At 42.5% G+C, this 19,594-nt stretch overlaps 1 protein-coding gene across 4 annotated transcripts in view; it reads left to right on the forward strand.

Annotated features, from left to right (window-relative positions):
• The first annotated feature begins 345 nt into the window (after window positions 1-345).
• The window catches only part of NCOA4 (nuclear receptor coactivator 4), a 90,536-nt gene continuing 71,287 nt past the window's right edge, over window positions 346-19,594 (forward strand). For 2 of the 4 annotated variants that reach the window (XM_069610795.1, XM_069610794.1), the window contains exon 1: window positions 417-555. The gene's annotated coding sequence lies outside the window, so the exon portion shown is untranslated. Of the gene's footprint in view, window positions 556-19,594 lie in introns of all 4 variants that reach the window. The other 2 variants (XM_069610792.1, XM_069610793.1) reach the window with 2 other exon arrangements.

Raw genomic sequence — 19,594 nt, forward strand, 5'->3', positions numbered from 1 at the left:
AATGCTTGTTTTATTTGATGGCTGCCAAAACGTGACTCGTTGTGGATGGCCACTGTAACTTATCCCATGCGCCTGCTGCAACGGTAATTATTTCAGCTATTGAAGTTGCCCTAACTAAGAGACCAATGGGATAGCTTCCGTCAAGCTATTTTTATGATTGAGGTGAAATAAGTAGCCTACACTGTAGGCAAATTAAAGGCACTGTGGCGTTATATCTCGGCAGACGCACCCATTGCTTTTTAGGAGACTAATCGTCTGCCAACGAAGCCACTCGGTTTTGTTTTTCACTCTTCTCTGTTGTCGCCGGACGTGCTTTATAGTAGGTAGCCTTGTAGTCCCTTTGCTATGTTTATGCCCTTTTGTGGACGTGCTTCTGAATGTTATACTAATGTCTGCCCTGCAGACGTCAGATGGTGCGCGTTGAATGACGTTGGTCCGTACGCGGTAACGCGCGCCGGTGCCCGCCCCAGCTCCCTAGCTCCGGCATAGAGGCTCGCGCACAACAATTTTGTCTTGCCTCTGCATGATATAGCCGTGCCTGAGAGCGGAACCCAGGTAAGGACATGTAGGGGGAAGGTGAAGGCAGTTGCGGGTGTCACAGAAGTAATAATGGTACTGCGGATGTCGTGTCCGTTTATGTTACTTATTAGTTAGCCGCAGAACGGGGCCTGCGTTAATTTCGGATCCCAGCTGACCATGTTTTTAAAGGTGCTGTTTGTGTAGAAAACGGGCAGAAAGAATGTGAGGGGGTGGGTCACGTGACTACGTGCCCTTGCCACCTTGCGATTCTCGCAGCTACCCACAACAACGCGAACAGCGCACAGCTTTTGTTAGAAGTGAGGAGCGGCGGTGCAAGTTTGCACTGTGCACAACACGCCGCTAGTGGGCTCAGACACACGCATGAACTGACATAAAGCCTCCCACCTGACCGTGCAGACTAGGGATTACTGCGATCCGGTTCCTGCACCGCCCTCTGTCAGTTTACCAAGAAACATTCGTTGCTTGCATTGTTTAGTTTTAATGCTGCTGTTCGTTCATTGAATTTTTTTCAGACCTTTTGGGACAATGTTTTTGTGATCACCACTGAAAATGCTATGCAGGACTTGATAATGTAGTGTGCAGTACGCGCGCCTGATTTTGGGAAGGGCACACAAAAGCGAATGTACTGGCTGCATATGCCTACTAGTCACTCAACCGCTACTGAATCTTATGGGGTACCTGGCATTGCCCGTATACTGGCCGAGTGGTGTCTCATGTGCCCTGGAGGACGTTGCTCTTGTCAGCAAGGCTTGCGTCAGTTTGCTCTGGTGTCTCATATTCCCTGGATGATGTTGCTCTTGTCGGAAAGTCTTGCTTCAGTTTGCTCTGGCATCTCATTTGCTCTGGAGAAAGTTGCTCTTGTCCCCTGGTTGGCAAGTCGTGCTGCTGTTTTTTGTTTCAGAAGCTCTTTATATTGATTTTCGCATTGCACAGATGGAGCTTTTCCAAGTGATGATTGTTTATTTTTTATGTGGCATGTTTCAGTCACTAAATGGCTTTGGCACATTTGAGAAAATGTCCAAGAAAAATTGTTTGTGCTCTCTTCTTGTGAATGAACTTAGGAAAACTGTTACCTTGCCATTCCCCATATTTGGAGTGGTGTGATTTTAAAAAATAAAACTTTAGTTTTTTAAAATTGCCTTTTGAAAGTGCTTCAATAAACACTTTTGAACTGTATACAGTAGTAATAAAGTTCAAAGGAATAACCAACCAACACATGGAACATTTTGTTTCAGACACTTGTCCAAATTGCGCCTCCTTCTAGTACCTACGGTAGTGAATCGGGGTGAGCATCAATAAATGAGGGTGTCTACGGAGGGAATTTTTTGCATCCAAACATAGAAAAGAGAGGAATCCATGCACAATGGTGGTAGACGTGGGTTCAACAGTGTGGATCTTTTATAGCTAGACACACATACGTACTTTCAGCTTTATATATAGAGACTTTGCAGGTTATGTAGTCCTAACCTTCAGCTGCTGTATCGTACCTACGTTAAGTAGCTTTTAGCGAACGTTTGCATTTGGCCAGGCCAAGAGGTCGTATATAATCCATTTTCTCCCTGGTAAAGACCAGCAAAAATGTGCCAGTGTTTGCTGCCTTTCTTGTATAAGTCATAACACGCACACAAAGTGGAAATGAAACCACTGGTGTTGTGCAGGGTTTGAAATTGAGGGGAGCTGGGATCCATTTAGCTCTTGGTTCTAGCCTAGGAGAGCCTGGTTTACTTGAAACCAAGAGCTACTTTTGGCACCTCAGGCAATTGGTGCCTTACATATATGCGTACGTGACATTAACTTTGAGTTTTTGAGAATGCTAATAAAGAATTAGGAGACCTCTAGTGCACATTTAAACATAATCCTAAGAAGTTAATGTGCATCTCGTCTGGTTAGATTTGCAATGTGCTTGGAACTTGCTTCTGATTCCCCAGCAGTAGCTCCTGCATACTGTGATGCCTGACACCCAGGAGTTGGTTTTAGCTTCTGCTCATTGACTCTTAATTTCGAACCCTGTTGTGCCACATGCATATTGTTATGCTGTTGTATTGACTTTAATGCTCTCATTTTGGTAATTAACTTGTAAACTCGATCAATTATTACTTACAATCACCTGACATTTCTGACTTGTATTTTGATTTCAACTTGATTAACTAGCTGTATTTTAGCTTTACAAGTGTGTGCTCCAGTGTACAATTGCTTAGTGATTTATTTATTCACATTTGTAGAGCACACAACAGCCCGGAGGCATCATGGCGCTTGTTACAGAAGGTGATCATAGTTTAGTTACACAGAAAAACAACCTAGCTTAGTTACATAAAAATGCACAACACAGAGGGTCATAAGTACAAAGGTAGAGTGCAGCTAGGAGGCATAAGGAAGGGGGCAGGAAAGGGTGGTGGTGTTAGTTGAAGAGTGGTTTTGAGGTTTTTACGGAAGGCATGTAGAGACGTTCAGCTATGAGTGTGATGGGGAGCGCATTCCAGATCTTAAGAGCAAGATAAGGGAAGCCTAACCCTCCAGCCTTAGCCCTGTTAATGCGTGGTACAACAAGTTGGTTAGAGTAATGAGATCTGATGGCCCTTGTAGCTTACTTCTGTTTGTAAAAAAGCAGTTATGTACATGAACATTAAAGGCCAGCGTGTGCTCATGCTCAGAGATGAGAATGGCATATCATTTATTCAGTGCCTTTATCCAAATTGTAAAGTAGACAATAGTTTGTTTATTTATTTATATAGCGTAGCCTGGCCCTAAGGCACCTGGGCGCATTACTTGTTTACATAGGCATAGTATTGATGATACATACAGAAGTAGGTTGCAGGGACACTATAATTTAAAGAAATGCAGTAGAATATGATGATAAAAGTTACGTCATGATCAATTGCAGTAGAAAAGATAAGACGTTAAATCTACTGTGAGTAGTTAAAGTCAGCATAATTTATGTATGACGATATGTTGGCAATACAATAGGTTATTTGTGTAGCTTGCAGTTAGGTTAGGTGGCTGGAGGATGCGTCGTAGGGGAGCAAGTTATACAGTGCTAAGTGTGTAGGGGAATGATAGGCAGTGCGTGTCTTAAGCCTCTTTTGAGAGTATCCACGTTTTGGCATTTTTTCTGAAGCGGTGGAAGACCGGTTCTGTTTGCGTGTCATTGAGTTTTGAGGCAAGCACAGGGAAGCTGGTGCCTCCGGCTTTTTGGAGCATGAACCTGGGGACTTTCAGACAATGAGCTTGTGCCGATCTGCTAGGGTGTGAGGTGGTGTTGCGGGTGAATTTGTCTGCTAGGTATCTTGGTGCTTGATTGGCCAAACACTTATGAGTAAGAGAGTGTTTTATACTCTATCCTTTGGGACACGGATAACCAGTGGGTATTTCGTCTCAGGTCCGAGATATGAGATCTTGGGATTTTCAAGGCAGCTCTCAAGGCGTTATTTCGAATCACTTGCAACTTGTTGATGTTGCGTTGACTAGTACCCAAATGGAGTGTGTTGCAGCAGTGAATTTTAGAGAATACTAACGCTTTGGCTATGTTTGTGCAGTTGGCGGAGAGAAATGGTCTGCAAGCATTGATAAGCTTCCAGGTATAAGCAGTGGAAGATGAGAGCGTTGATTTGTCTAGTCAGGGTAAGTGAAGAGCCTAGGTAAATGCCTAGGTTTTGACGTCATTGGATACTGTGATGTTGTTGCCGTCAATGTTGAACGATTTGTAATGTTTGTCAAGATTGAGTCTGGATTGGGAGCCTGGTAGAAGTAGTTCAGTCTTGTCATTGTTGAGGCAGAGTCCATGTTTGGCCATCCAGTCTTGGATGATCGAGTAAATGTCATTTAGAGTCTATGGAGTAGTCACCTGTTAGTGGCACAAGTATTTGGGTGTCATCTGCGTAGTTCGTGTAGATGGCCTATATATTATCCTATAGAAACTGGCACTCGCTTTATTGACCTGAAAGGCTTGAGTCGACCGTGCCAGGATTTGAACATGCAACCTGCAGATCACACACACTTCTCAGCAGCGAGCGTTTAATCCACTTATTTAATTTACTGTCTAGATGGCAGTTGCCATATAGATGTTTAATTATTCCAGCCCTGTGACAATGTGAGTGATTGTGCAAGTAGACTCAGCAGAGACTAAAAGGATGTTGTGGTGAAGGGCAGATCTGTGCACCGCAATGGCTCGTAAATAAAGTATGGAAAAGCGACTTTGCAGCAGCTATTCAGGTCTAGAAAATGTAAAGGGTGGGAAAAAACAGATATAGTCAGCCCTACAGGTAAGGTGTGTCTGCTACTTTTATTCCTTACAAATGGGCAAATACGCCCACAAAATAAAAATGGAGAGTAAAATGACCCAAACAAGAAATGGCAAACAGGTGCCTTTAACCTTGCTTTCGCACCCAGCTCTGTGGATATGTTTGGACCAGGAGCACGGGTTGTGCCATAGGAAGAAACTATTATTACCAGCAGATCTAAAGAGATACAAATGTATCTTTTAATGAGCATGAATAACTACTTATTGGAAAAACATTTGTTTTACAGTTGCCATAACTTTTATAACACCCTTTCTTTTTTTACTCCCAGTTCAAAATCTTATCTGGAGCACTGGGTGTAGGCAAACGGTTTATTTCATTTATAAAGCGTACAAACAGCCCGACACTGCTCACGCTATTACTATGAAAATGCTGGTTTTACTGACCCAACCCCTTCTTGTAGTCATGCAAGAATTACTCCTGCTACAAGTAATGTTGGTACTACTGGTTAAATTATTCAAGCCGTCACTGCTTGAAGTACTTTTCACTCCATGGTTTGATGTTGATTTGGTATTCCTGTAATGTGTATATCCTGAAGGGTGCTCTTTTCATGCTGGCAAACGATAGAAGGGAACACATGTAGATGAAATCTGTGATTTTAGTTTTTTATTAAATCTAATCGAGAATCCAGCTGACGCAATTGAAGGGGAAGATGGTTCTGACGTCTATAGCTCACAGTAGAAGAAAGTTTTGCAACGTGAACAAAGAATAACCAGCAGTTGTTAATTCAGAGAACGAAAGGCTTGAGGTCAGTAGTCTTCAAATTGTGGGACTAGCCCCCTCCCTTCCCAGGACATGCACGTGAGTTCCATCCCCTTCAAAAATTGAGTATGACGACTGCTTTAATAGAAAATGTAAGCAGATATGTGTGGTTTCTCGGAGGGGCTTTGCAACAATATGTTTACTCAAGAGGGTGGAGGGGGGGAGGCTCAGCATAACGTTTGAATACCACTGCCCAAAGTGGATGCTGGAGCTGAATCCAGAATCTTAACGCTGCGGTAGCAAGGAACCAGACTGTATATGCTTTAAGGTTAGAATATTGATGCCTATTGGCTTCAATACGCTGGCATACTGGGAACCAATTAAGGTATGATAAACTTGGATTAGACAAACTCTCGTGTCATTTGAATATAGGACTAGTTGCTGCATTCTGAACTGACTGAAGATTTACCTGCCTAGAATTAATGGGGGCACCCGCAACTTGGTGGTCTCTTTGCGAGTCTTGCTAGGATAACACACAAACGCTGCTCTGACCACTTAATTCGTCTTAAGAATAAGGGATAAATCTGGTTCCCAAACAACTCCCAAATTCTTCACTTGACTGGTAAAGAATGTGGACAACGAGCAGAGCCTTGGGGGTCGGGGAGATCATATAGAGTTCATTAACCGATGGGAAGGTCCCATCCGCATTAGTTCGGCCTGTGAAGGATTGAGTGGATTGTAATCCATTGATCATCAATTGACACATCTAGGTTAGATCCTCATCTACCTAACCTAGATTTTTAACATACGACTGCAGTCGGCATAATAATGATAATGCAGATATAATGTATGAAAAATATTCGGAGGTAGCCTCCGAGGCACTCCACGTGTCACTGGGGTGGACTTAGGCAAAACAATCTAGCTTGTCCAGTTGGTGCTTTCTCAGGTGGAAACTGCAAAACCAAGATAGTTTGGTCAGGCATCCCCACGACTTATTTTTTAGCCAAGAAAGAATACCATGGTTTACAGTGTCGAAGGCTGTCAATAGTTCTAACATAGCAGAGACAGGTAGGCGGCAGCAGCAGCCTGGAGATCTATGGTTACGTTAAAAGATGTCATTGATCCAGATGAGATGGCCATGTCAAGGAACATAACCAGGCTTGTTAAAGGCATTAAGCCAGTTGGATTTTCAAACTTTGTGGCTTTACACATCTTTAACTATCTGGATGTCTGTGAACTATCCCGGTGCTAGACATCTGGCAATGGTCACCTTGCAACCTATTTGGTTTGTCTTTTGCATTTGTGTTCATGTACAGTTTGGCTCCCGAAAGCTTGACTAGAACTAGCGTACAGAGTGGACCTGTACAGTTTTGTGTCTTTATTGGCAATCTTGTCTCTGGCTTAGTAAGCGTGTGTTTGACAGAAGTAGTGTTTGCAGCATTGCAGTGAATAAGGACCTGGGATCCTCACAACGTTCTTTACCAGGACAAAGAAGTTTATGCCTAATCGTTTAAAAAAAAATATATATATATATGATGGTGTTAACAGAGCTGCTGAAGGAGGCTTTAGTGCTAGAGAACTGAGTTGTAATGTTGCTCCGTGAGAATGATGTTTGTAGACATTGTTGCGTTGTGCACAGATTGGTTGTTTGAATAGTGTGAGGTAGAGCGATAGATGAGGTTCGTTTGGAGGTGGAGACTGAGGTGTGGGGTGGGGTCATTTTCACTCTTAGGTTTGGTGGCGTTTTTAAGTGCGTCATTATCATATCATTTGATGGTTTCCTGTTGGTCTGGCATTGTTTAAAAGACGAGTCTGACCTGAAACAATCTGGTCTCCGGTACTCCTAGCTAGTCTCCGTATACTGGACGCTGTATATTTGTAAGAAAGTCTGATTCTATGAAGAGGCTTCAGTACAGGATTTTGTGCTGGTCTTAGTTGACTAGCCATGTCCTTGGAAATATTCTGACAGTTGAACGGTTTTCCTCTGGAATTCAATGCCCAAACATCTACGTGCACAGTTTGCTTTAGCGGATGGAGAAGGAAGATCCTCTGGCGTTTCCCGTTAAAGGTTGGTATTGTTACTAGGGCAGCAATCGCTTGATGGTTTGCAGTGAATGAATTTCCTTGTGGATTCTGTGCGCCTCCCATGGAAGGGACCGTGGATAAGGCACAGAAAGTTTAATTGACTCCTTTGTTTGAACGGGAGCCGGTGGAGTGTTCCCGAATGCTCAGGTGTGATGCATTTGTGTCTTTATAGTTGCAGAAGAAGTCTAGCTGCTACATTCTGTACTCTTTGTAGCCCGTTCAGTAGGCATCTGAGTCCCAGGCACAGTCTCATTTTGGGAGCACTAGAGCAGTCCCTTCATGGGGTCTGTGCCTAAAGGTCTGGTAAAACGTGATGCTCGACACTGTGGATAAACTACTATAGAGAAAGCAGTGGAAGATATGCTAAGGCAATTATTTGGTTGGCATGGCAACGCTTGTCGCATGCACTGGCTGCAGTACAGATTGTTTGTTTGGATTTATGCGTTTTGTCCCAAAAAAACAAATTGACCCACATTTGACCAATGTTAATCCACAGTACCCCATTTTTCCCGTTGGGTCCAATAGCATGCAACTTTCCCTGCTGCCAGCGTGTGAGGCTTGCATGCACTGTCGTAGCAGCATGTTGCCTGACGGCCCCGGATCTACATACAGCACGTGGCAATGTATGTTCTCTCTGGACAACATTATCGATTGTGTAACAGCTAGTTTAGTAAAAAAAACACTAGGTTCAATGTGCTAATTTACTAAACAGTTTCCACTGTAAACGTGTGTTCCTCGCACGTTCTCTCTCATCTGTGTTTAAAGATCCACGTGTGCCACAAACATTTAGATCCATTTATATTGTCAGTCCTGCAATACTCCAAATTGAAGGCTGGAACCAAACACCCCATTTTTTAAACGCTGCAAAAGAAAGGACTTTTACACAGGTGTCTATCAATTTCAGTGTGGTATTTTTTCCGGACTACTCTTTTTCATGTTTACAGTTCCAACCTTTGTAAATTGTATCACAGGCTGCCCCCTCCTGTGGGTTTTCGGAGCTGAAGGCATCAAAGTTCACTTCTTTCTGATCAACAAGCGCATAGAACACAAGTTAATAGATAGCCGGGCTGTGTGGGCAATGGTCAAACACGACAGCGTATGGGTGCGCTTGCTTCCTCAGAACCCTCCACTGAACCCCACACTTCACCACTGCAAAGTTTCCACATTTTTTGCAGCCAATTAACCACTGAGGCTATGGTCATTATCACTTCCAACATGTAAGACCATGCTGACGCTTGATAACCAGTAAATGCTGCTAGTTGCAAGCTACTAGTCAGGCATAAAATGTCACACGCCCACTCAATTATCTGCATGCTTACAGCACACCATTTCTTACTCGCCATGAGTCCATTATCAGTAGCCAACGGCCCGTGGCAAGTGAAGTTTTGAGGCCTGACCTTAACATGACCTCGCATTGCAAACTTTTAAAGAAACGATGGGGAAAATAACACTACAATAAAGCAATTATATCGTAGTAAAACCTACTTTAATATAACCTACCATAATAGAGAATAGTGAAAAATGTAAGTGAACATAACAAATCGCATACCATAGCACAAATAAATGTAAGAGCACAGCCTAAAGAAATATAACCGAATTCAATACTGTTTTGGTGTTACTTATATAGTGCAGTCTGAATTGACACGTTATAATGTATTCGCTAACAAAGAAGTGCCTAGGATGGTCTGAAAGCTAGTGTGTGTAGTGCTCCCGGCCAGGGTCCCCAGGCCATAGTATGTGGAGCAGAGAAAATCTGCGTGGAAGTGGGTGCCACAAATGGATAGAAGGTGGGGTGGGGAGGGATGTTTTGTGATGGCATAGGTGTATGTCTTGTTAGGTGAACGGCAGGGAATCAATTGGTATAATATGCATTTGGCAATACATTTAAAATGCCATACCACCAAAGGAAAACTAAACCGCCAACAAAATAACCCTATCCGCAAAATACCTCAGGAAAATTCCACTAGGGACTTTGCATTTTCACCTTGGCAGTACAAACCAACCCACTGACGGCTACCTAATGCATCAGAACCCTGGCACTCTTCCTAAAAGGGACATGCCAATACACGAGGAGGGCAAGGACAACGATCTAGGTATTAGTGAAGAGCAGGAAAGTAAGGGTTGGTCTTTGAGCGATGCCCACAGGATGGGGGGTCAGGTAGGTGGTGTTGGGAGCTCAATGCAATGGAGCATAGGGCACCGCTCAGCTGACTGCTGTAGCCTTGAAGCCAAAGGGGGATGGTCCACAGTGTTGATTTCTGGTGGGAGACAAGTGAGAGAGCAGTCTTGTTAGTGTTTGGACTGGAATCAAGATTGAAGGGCTCAGTCACACGTGTGTATATCCAAAAATATTTGACTCTGCTTTTAATTTCTTTTTTTTAAGTACCAAGAGCTGTTGAATGGTGAATTGGAATCGGCAGTAGCCAATTAAACATGACTTACCAATGAATCTCATCATGCAATATCCTTGGCAGTCTAGTATGATATCCTTTCTTTGCCTGCTTAATGGACCATGCATAATATACAACCTACCCTCTGTCTGGGCTGACCACGGACCTCTCTGCTCAAAATAAGCTCACCTCCCAAAAGAAGTGAGTGCACGTTGGTCAGCAAAGCGAGCTTATTTTTAGAGACTGAACTAACCCGATTCTCCTCGAACCACACATAACCCACTAGCAAGACATAAAATGAGCAGTGTCGCATGGCAATTTGCTATGCAATTCTGTCAGTTTGCTAATTAAACTGACATTTGTGTAGCAAAGATAGCTATTTAAGTTGCCCACTTCAATGAAAGCACAGCTCGCCTTGCATTCCTCTCTTGCCCTCTGTGCTCTCTTCCCCCCCCACTTTTCTCTGTTCACTTCAAGTCCTAATGGAGAGAAAGTGCAGCAATAATCATCTCCTCCACTCTAGCGCCAAAGGCATGTGTGGAAGTGCTAGGCAAGAATTTTTTTCTTTTTCAAATAATTGCAAGCCCAAAATAATCGTGAGGCTAATTAACCTTTCTGGCAAACGCCAGTACGTGTCAACTTTACATTTTTATTTAAAAGACAACCATGCAATTCCATTCCTAAAATGTAGGTTGTTACATAATGCATAATTAGAGTTTGCTACTGTAAAACACTGCATCATCTCCATGCTTTAAAGTTTTGGTTAGTGTATCTTAATTTCATTGTCAACTAAATTTCATTTTGTTGGAAGATGCATCATATTGACGAGTCAACACTTTTGAAAATGTACATTGATCAAATGCTTTTGATGGCAAACCTAGTTCTGCAACCTGCAGGTCGCATACATATTGCAACTGGTGCTCAACCAATGAGCGAGCCCATATTCCTTGACATTCTAAATTTTCACCCAGTTGCTTTATACCAGGTACACTGAAATTGATTTGACCACAAACTAAAATATTTCATCTAGTTTGCCCAGTTCTCTGCCTGCTAAGCAATCCACTCTGCCTAGTCTCTTTCTTTCCTCTTACATAATGAATACACAAAGTGAACTAGATGCTTAGGCAAAGTAGTGATCAATAGTTCCATCTAATCTGTACATCTACAGGTCTATTGCAATACCAATCACTGTAGTTAGCCTCCAGAGCTTGCTTTGCTTTATGATCATGATTGCATAATAAATTGCCACCTGCAGGAGACAGCTCACAACTGTTTTCAGAGCCTTTTTTATCATATCTATTTGTGTCCGTTCATGCAGCTAACCTTTTACATTTTAGACACTCGGCTGTGGCGTGCAGTCTTTTCGCCCACTCGCATAGTCGAGTACATTTTATGAAGGGCGGGTAGCATTTGCAAGAAATGTTTAAAACTTGTATGTAACATTTACTTTGCAGTAAAAAAGTTTCACTGTGCATGGCTGGCCTCTGGGAGGCAGCAGTGTGCCAAACAAAGCGGGTTTGTAGTGACATGCACCATTGTACGCAAATCGCATTTTACATTTTTTGTAGTCCATTGCTATGGGTTGAGTGCATTTCTCTTGGGTTGAATAGGGAAACTAAGTTACCCGACCTGCAGATCTAGCTGAATTTTAAAGAATGTGCAAATCCGGACTCATCCAAATAATGTCTTATTTCAGTGGTACGCAAAATTGCTGTATTGTTGCTCATTTCTTGGGTACAAATAACTTCTGGTGACATTAACAAGATTAGTCCAAAATTGCTAATCAAAACATGTTTAATTAGCAAACTCTGCTAATCAAGTTTTGTAAACGAATTTATGCCTTGCACTAGCCTCAATGGCCACCACATTGAAGACCCCAGCCAGGCAGCTCAAGTAATTCATCTAGTCGTAGACCACGGATGAACAAAGAACATGAGCTAGAGAGGGCATAAACACTGCCCAATCGGAAACCCAGCAACAATATCTACAGTCATTTTTTCAAACCAGGAGAAAAAGGACCAGGAGCGGGAAGAGGAAACCCAGAGGGGAAGCAAGAGTAATGAGACAGCAAAATAGGGATAACCTATCTAAAAGACAACTCAATACAGCAGAGATTGACGTGCTTCAAAAAGATTTCAACTTTGTGACAACATACACACTACCTTGTTCAACACTAAAATCGAACTGTTTCGGTTCATCAGAAAATACAAAATTGAAGGTGATCTTCAACGAATTGGAGAACGAGTATGAACGGAGGACAATGGAACAGGCAGAAGACTTAAGAGCTAATTTATGCCTCCTGTACCTTCCACTAACAGGCCCTCAAGGACCTCAAATCTCCTATGAAGGCCCAAAACCATCTGAGCTTACATTACTTAAACATCTATATGGCGAAAAATAAATTGTGATCTATCCAGTGGATAAAGGAGGAGCCCTAGTTATGAGAACAGCACAGACTATGATCTTGTATGTAAGACAACTTAATTATCTCACCATATATGTTAAACTAGAGAATGACCCTACGGTGGGAATCGTGTCTAACCTGGTAGACATTCTTAATAAAGCAGAAGATCTCGAGTGGATCAACCAACACACTAAGACATTTCTCTTAAAGAGTCACCTGAGGATACCCAACTTCTATGTATCACCAAATATTCATAAACATCCCACCAACCATCCAGGGAGACATATTGTGGCTGGAATGGACAACATACTCCAGCCTTTAGGCAAATACATTGATTTATTCCTACAACCACTTGTACAAAAGACCGACACATACATTAAGGATACTTGCTATTTTTTTACAGCATCTTAAAAATGCATAAATCAAGGACTCCCATGTTCACCATAGATGTAAAAAGCGCTGTACATGTCGATTCCACACGATCCAGGCACGGAAGCCGTTGAATGGATGCTTCTCAATGAAGAAATGTAGAGCTTCCAAAGAATTAATTCTTACATTGCTGCAATTTATTTGTGAAAATTCCTACTTTAAGTAGATCCATTTTTTTTCTACAATTGTCTGGCACATCCATGGGAGCAATGACGGCCCCCATCTATGCAATATTTATACTCAAATTTGAAAAATTATTTTTTTGAACATGGAGTGTGGCGTAATTGCTTATCCCTATGGGTAAGTTGCATTGACTACATTTTTTTGTCATATGGAAGGGAACACAAGATAATCTTGAAGGACTTTTCACTTACATGAACACCATTGATTGTAGGATTGAGTTCACTAGCGAATCACCTGAGAAGCAAATACACTTCCTGGATATGGCAATCGAGATCCGTGAAGACAAATATATTACAAACCTCTATCGGAAAGAGACAGATCCCAACAATTTACTTCACAGATTTAGCTTTCATCAACCTAATCTTATTAAGAACTTACCTTTTAGTCAGATGCTAAGGGTCAGGAGGATTGTCAGTGATCCTAAAGAAATTAACAAAATGGAAGGAGAAGTTCCTGGCCCATGGCTACAAGCAAGAAAACCTTAAAATAGGTACTTATTGTCTGATCAACACGCAACAAAATGAACTCCTAACTGAGAGCAGGAAGGAGAAAGCCACTCCCCAGTGGTATGTTGTTTCTAAATACTCTGTACAGAGCATTCGTATAAAGTCAGTGATTTAAAAGAAACTGGAGAACCGTGACTAGTGATCCCAGGGTAGAACACTTATTTCAAAACTTTCTACATTCGCATACCAGCGCAGCACGAATTTTAGAGATCATCTTGTTAAAACTAGGCCAGAAATCTAACAACAATGAGGAATTTTCCATGCTTGCATTATAGCAACTCCGGCTTTGTAACAAACAGAAATACCATAAACCACCCTAGGACAAGAGAGCAGGTTAAGTTCAACTGCTATGCAACATGTGACACGTCAAACATTATCTATACGATCAAGTGCCCATGCAGTAATGTTGGACAGTCGAAACGCCAGGCTAAACCTAGGTTGAACCAACACAGATCATGCATTAGAAACAGCAACATGAATTCAGCAGTGGCCCGCCCCTGGGCAGAGAAACACCATATTAGCCAGATCCGACATAGTCGAGACTATCATCAAACCTAATGCACGTGAAAATCTGGCCAAAAGATTAGACCAGAGAGAAACCTACTGGATAGAGCGACTAGATGCCATAACCCCCGGAGGTATAAACAACTAAATCAATTGTTATCTTTGAAGCCCTACTGTCTTCTGGACTTGATGTATGTCAAAGCCACCATCTACAGTTTCAAGATATTTTCCTACGATCTGTTAAGGAATGTTTTTGTATCCAATCTATCCGATTCTTTCCTCTGCAACCATGAGATGCAGCTGTACGAATTGACTAACAGCAACTCGGTACTCCCATTGTATATAATCTATTTCTGTATCAGCCACCACTGGTTACAATATAACTAACACTGCTGCTCAGTAAGGGACATGCACATATGAATCCTTGTGCTTGTAGCGTGTTGCTTTTCATCCGCAATCATGAGAGAAAACCACACTTATGACTTACTGTTAAGTGTAACCCCCATTGAAGATGATCCATCTGGGAATTGGCTGACAACTATAAGTAATTGACATTGAACCCCACTCCCCCAACCGCCCCCGTTTCACACCCATCACAAATTCAGTTCACCACACTCAGTTGGCACCCCTTCAGTCAACCTTATCTATTTGCATTATCCGTAGTAAACCACAATATGGCTACTCAGAGTACGTCTTACCTAATGGGGATGACCTGGCAATAACAATATGGTCGCCATCCTGTGCGCCCTGTCTACAGGGTGCGTGGGGTGTATGTGATGTCGGCACGTACCCCTATGCGTGACATTGCGTCGCCTAGTAATAGTGCCCGTAGTATCAACATACTTGAAGGCCTTGCTTGATACGCAAGGTTTTTTGCTAACTGCAGGCAACAGTGCTACAGCCTTCATGGCGACAGAGATTGCCGTAGAATACACATGGATTACCACCCGATCATTGTGTTTCTCTAAAGAAGGATATTTACCTTTTCAAAAATATTTATTTTTGGTTACAGGTAAAATCTGCCTTGATAAGTCATACAGACTACTATAAATTCCCAGGTAATGAGTAACCCATGCAGAATATTTTCTACTCTCTCAATACTTACCTGAATCTCATCTCAGATGTTTCATAAAATTGTCTTTTTTCTTGTGTGCAACTCTCTTGATTTTGTTATAGATGTAAAAGGCTTTACACACAGCCAGGTAATTAATTTGATTACATTGTGCTTAAACTGGAAGAAGCTATAGAGCTTCAAAACATGAAGTCGATTGAAAAATATATTTTCACTTTGGTTTCTCTTCTTTCCTTTCCATGTTATGAACTACACACAATGGGGTATGTATTTCCTTTTCGATTTGATATGATTATTTGTCATTCTGATGCAACACAATATGCATAGTGTCCAGCCCTGAACACTGAACATGTTCCGAAATGCATTGGCAAACACTGTTCAGACACATACCTGTGGGTGCATACTGCCTTTCATATTTGGGACATTTTTTACGAGTCGTGTACCCTCATTTTTAATCAGCAAACAGCTGCAACTTGTTTCAAGAGCATAGCGTGAGCGTACCATGAACTATAGATTTTTTCTAGTTCCTTTTTTTTTTAGTTTTTTTTTTGTTGAACATTTAACACACTCCCACATATTTGGTCATCCTCCCCCTCCAATATGATTGGCTAACGCTATACAAGGAAATCTAATTTCCCCCCACCCCCAAGTTCCCACACTCTTGTTGGGCACATTCACCTAAACACCATCCCCTTCAACATACATTTATTTTAGCTTGTATTTACAAGTACAACCTCTTTTGGGCTGTTTGTTTCCATAGTTGATCACGACATCAGTACATATTTACATATTCACCTACAACAATCCTAATTTATTACAAGTTCCATCTGGCTGGGGGATCTCTAACCCGGTATGTAATGCACATGGCTTTTACAAGAAAGCGTTATCAATATGAGGGAGAGAAATCTAGTTCCTTTGAACCGGAAATAGATATCTACCCACACCTGGGGCGTCCCTGGTATTTCTCTTTTCATGCTAATCTATTTACTGCCATTTCAGCCCACGTGGCTTCTGGTCATCTTCCTGAGAACCTAATTGAAACCCATAAACCACTTGCCACCTCTGCCCTGGTTTAATAACTGCCCCAAGTCGACCATGTCCGTGAATAACAAGCTCTCGTGTTCTCAGAAGGATTATATCCCTTATCCACAACAGCACCAAGTCATAAAACTGTGACCCACTAGCACTTCAATTTGTCCTGACTTTGCATTGCCATTTGATGCTATCACAGCTGGTCAAATGCAGTTAGCATCCCCCCCCCTTCTTTTGACCCCAGTTAACCAACTCTTCAGGTCACACAAAGTTCATCTCACCAACCCAGTGTAGAGGAGGTCCCAAATAAAGCCTGCACTCCAGTCGCCCATTTTGAAGTACCAGGAACATTCACACCGAGATATTTGACGTATGATGAGCAAATAAACCAGCAGAGAGCCGCAGTAGGGCTCTGCCCAGTACCTATCAGAAGAACAATACCTGTTGAAGTACCAATAACCAGACAACCATGGACAATAAGGTACCCATTGAGAAAACCCTACCAGCAAATGAAACTAAATGAAGGTTGCTTAAACATTGTCCCGGAAGAAACTCAAAAGGCCTTAATTGAAGACGAATGGTGACGTCACAAAGACCCGGACAGACTTGCAGATAGAAGATAAGACGACCCAGAGATGACGCACAGAGACGAAACACCATGAATAAGGATACTGCGAACCTAGGAGAGACGATGTTGAAATATAAAACGTTAGCTGTAAAGCAGGATGAAGTCCTTCAAATCAGCTAAACGCCTGTACATATGTGTAATGTACACATCCTTTCATCACGAAGCACTGCGCGAGCTCCCCTTGTGATGAAAGGATGAATAGAATGCGGTGACGGAGAACGCAGAGAATGCTATATTCAAATGCGTGTTTACAGTTGCTGCCCACGGTCGGTGGGGCCTGTTCGCATTTACTTAACTTGCAAATAAATGATCCTTAAATCATACAAGCCTCCTTGCCTTACCTCAACCACTTAAGTGGCGACGAGGATTAATTTCAGGCACCACCGCCCCTCTTTCCTGTGAGCGTCGAAGCCAGCCTGCATAATCCCTTTTGGCCGCTCCGCTCCAACAACGACCGTCTGTGCTTTCATGAGCGTGTAGCAGGCCGTGCAGCTGTATCAGAAGCTGTGGCCGCTCCGCTCCAACTGTTTCCAGCTCCACATCCATAAGCGCCGGAGCGTTTAAACCCAAGTGAGTGCCTGCGCGGCCCCCGTCTGCGCCCCCTTCTCTGTGCGTGTTTCTTTCCGGTCGTAAATCATCCGGACACGCCTTTTTCCCTGTATTCAGCTTTGTACCGTATTACACGGTGTATGAGAGCAACTACATTGCTAATACAATTACATGGATATAAGGTGCAAGCAGAAATCAGATTAGTTGTAATTTTAGTACTGCATCAAGTGATATTGAGCAATACGTCTTGCATAGGCTGTGCTAGACATGTTTTTGGACACTTTGTGATGCATGGACTACTAAACTGTGTCTACATTTGAAGGCGAAGGTCTACAACCACACAATTTTTATCATCCCAGCGCACCTGCGTAGCATATATCTACATACACCATGTCTTTCAATAGTGTGCCACCACCCATGTTCTTCCTGTCGGATGTTGGTGACCCGGCAATTCCATGGAAAAGATGGATTAAATCATTTGAACGTTACGCTGGCATTGTATGTGGTCAAAACTGCAGCGTGGAGAAGAGGAAGTCTCTTTTAATGCATTGTTTAGGCCCAGCAGGGCAGGAGAAGTTTGAAGACCTGCCAGATCTACTTCTTGATGAGGATACTGACCTAAATGAGTATGAACGATCAGTGAAGAAAATGGGCAAGCATTATGAAAAAAAATTGAGTACGATTCTAGAACGTTATAAGTTTGGGAGAAGGACTCAAGGAGAGGGTGAGAGTGTAGCGCAATACATTACAAATTTGAGGAAATTAGCTAAAACATGCAATTTCAATGCCCAACTGGATGAGAGATTGAGGGATCAGTTCATGTTGGAGTGTAGGAGTAATAAAGTGAGAGAAAGGCTATGGGCTGAAGATGGTCCCACTCTGGACACAGTTTTACGTGTGGCCAAGGAGGTAGAGCACACCGAAAAATGTGTCAAAGAATTGGAGAGCAGATTACAGACCACTGATATTAAACATGAGACCTCCAAAGATAAGACCACTATACCCACTGCGACCAAGAATGAGTCCATAGCTCAAGTAACTGAGTTCCAGTAGAAGATACAAGTCAGAAAGGAGTGGCAGATTACCTTGGAATTATGATAAAAGAAAGAAACTAAGCCTTAGAGTCAATAATGGTGATGGGAGGAAGAAGAGTCCACGCAGACGGGGAGATGACTCTAGAAGGAAGAATACAGGGAGATGTTTCAGATGTGATGGCATGGATCATTGGGCGGATAACCCAGAATGCCCTGCTCTGAAAATTATATCCTGGAAATGCAAAGGTAAGGGACATTACGCCCGATGTTGCAGAATGCAGAACACTTCCACTAATTGGATAGGGAATGATGAGTGTAGTGATGAAGATGGAGAAGAATGCGTGTTTGTCGTAACTGATGAAGCAAATGGGCAGGAAATGGAAAGTCCCAGTGTGTGTTGATGGAACTGACATGCACATAATGATTGATTCAGGAGCCAAATATACTCTGGTACCACAGAATCTCTGGGACAGGAAGAAACATGAGTATTTACATGAGCCAGACATAAGACCCAGAGCATATGGAGAAGTTAAGATGGATGTCATTGGATGGTTCTGGGGGGCACTCAAGTTCAAGGAGAGGAAAGCCAATGGGAAAATATACATAACCAAAGGGGGAAGAACACCTTTGTTGAGTTGGACTCACCAGAGCAAACTCAAAGTAAAATTAGATGCTGCATCTGACGAGTCAGTATATTCAGTTGAAAGTGGTACTGGGAGAATCCAAGAAACTAAATAGACCACTGGTAATGTTGACATGATAAAGGACATTTTCAGGAAGGAAATTGGATGCCTGCGTGGATTTGTTCATGAGATCAAAATGAAGCCAGGCCATATTCCTGTAGCGCAGAAGTTGCGCAACATTCCAATCTCTGAGAGAAGAGGTAAGGAAGGAGATCAAATTATTGGAAGATCAGAGGATTATTGAAAGAATAGATGCCAGCGAATGGGTTTCACCATTGGTAGTGCTGAGGAAAAAATCTGGCAAACTGAGAATATGTGTGGACATGAGAGAATTAAAGAAGAGTGTGATCCCAGACAGACATCCACTCCCTAATATACAAGAGATTGTGTCCACCATTGGGCCCTCGAAATACTTCTCTACTCTTGATCTAACATTAGCATACCACCAAGTTAAACTACATAAAGACTCTAAGAAAATGACAGCATTTATTACACCAGATGGATTGTACCAATACAGAAGACTACCTTTTGGGCTGGTATCGGCTGCCTCGGTATTTC

This window comes from Ambystoma mexicanum, chromosome 8, assembly GCF_040938575.1.
Source record: "Ambystoma mexicanum isolate Mex_15411 chromosome 8, UKY_AmexF1_1, whole genome shotgun sequence".
In the NCBI taxonomy this organism is placed as follows: Eukaryota; Metazoa; Chordata; class Amphibia; order Caudata; family Ambystomatidae; genus Ambystoma; species Ambystoma mexicanum.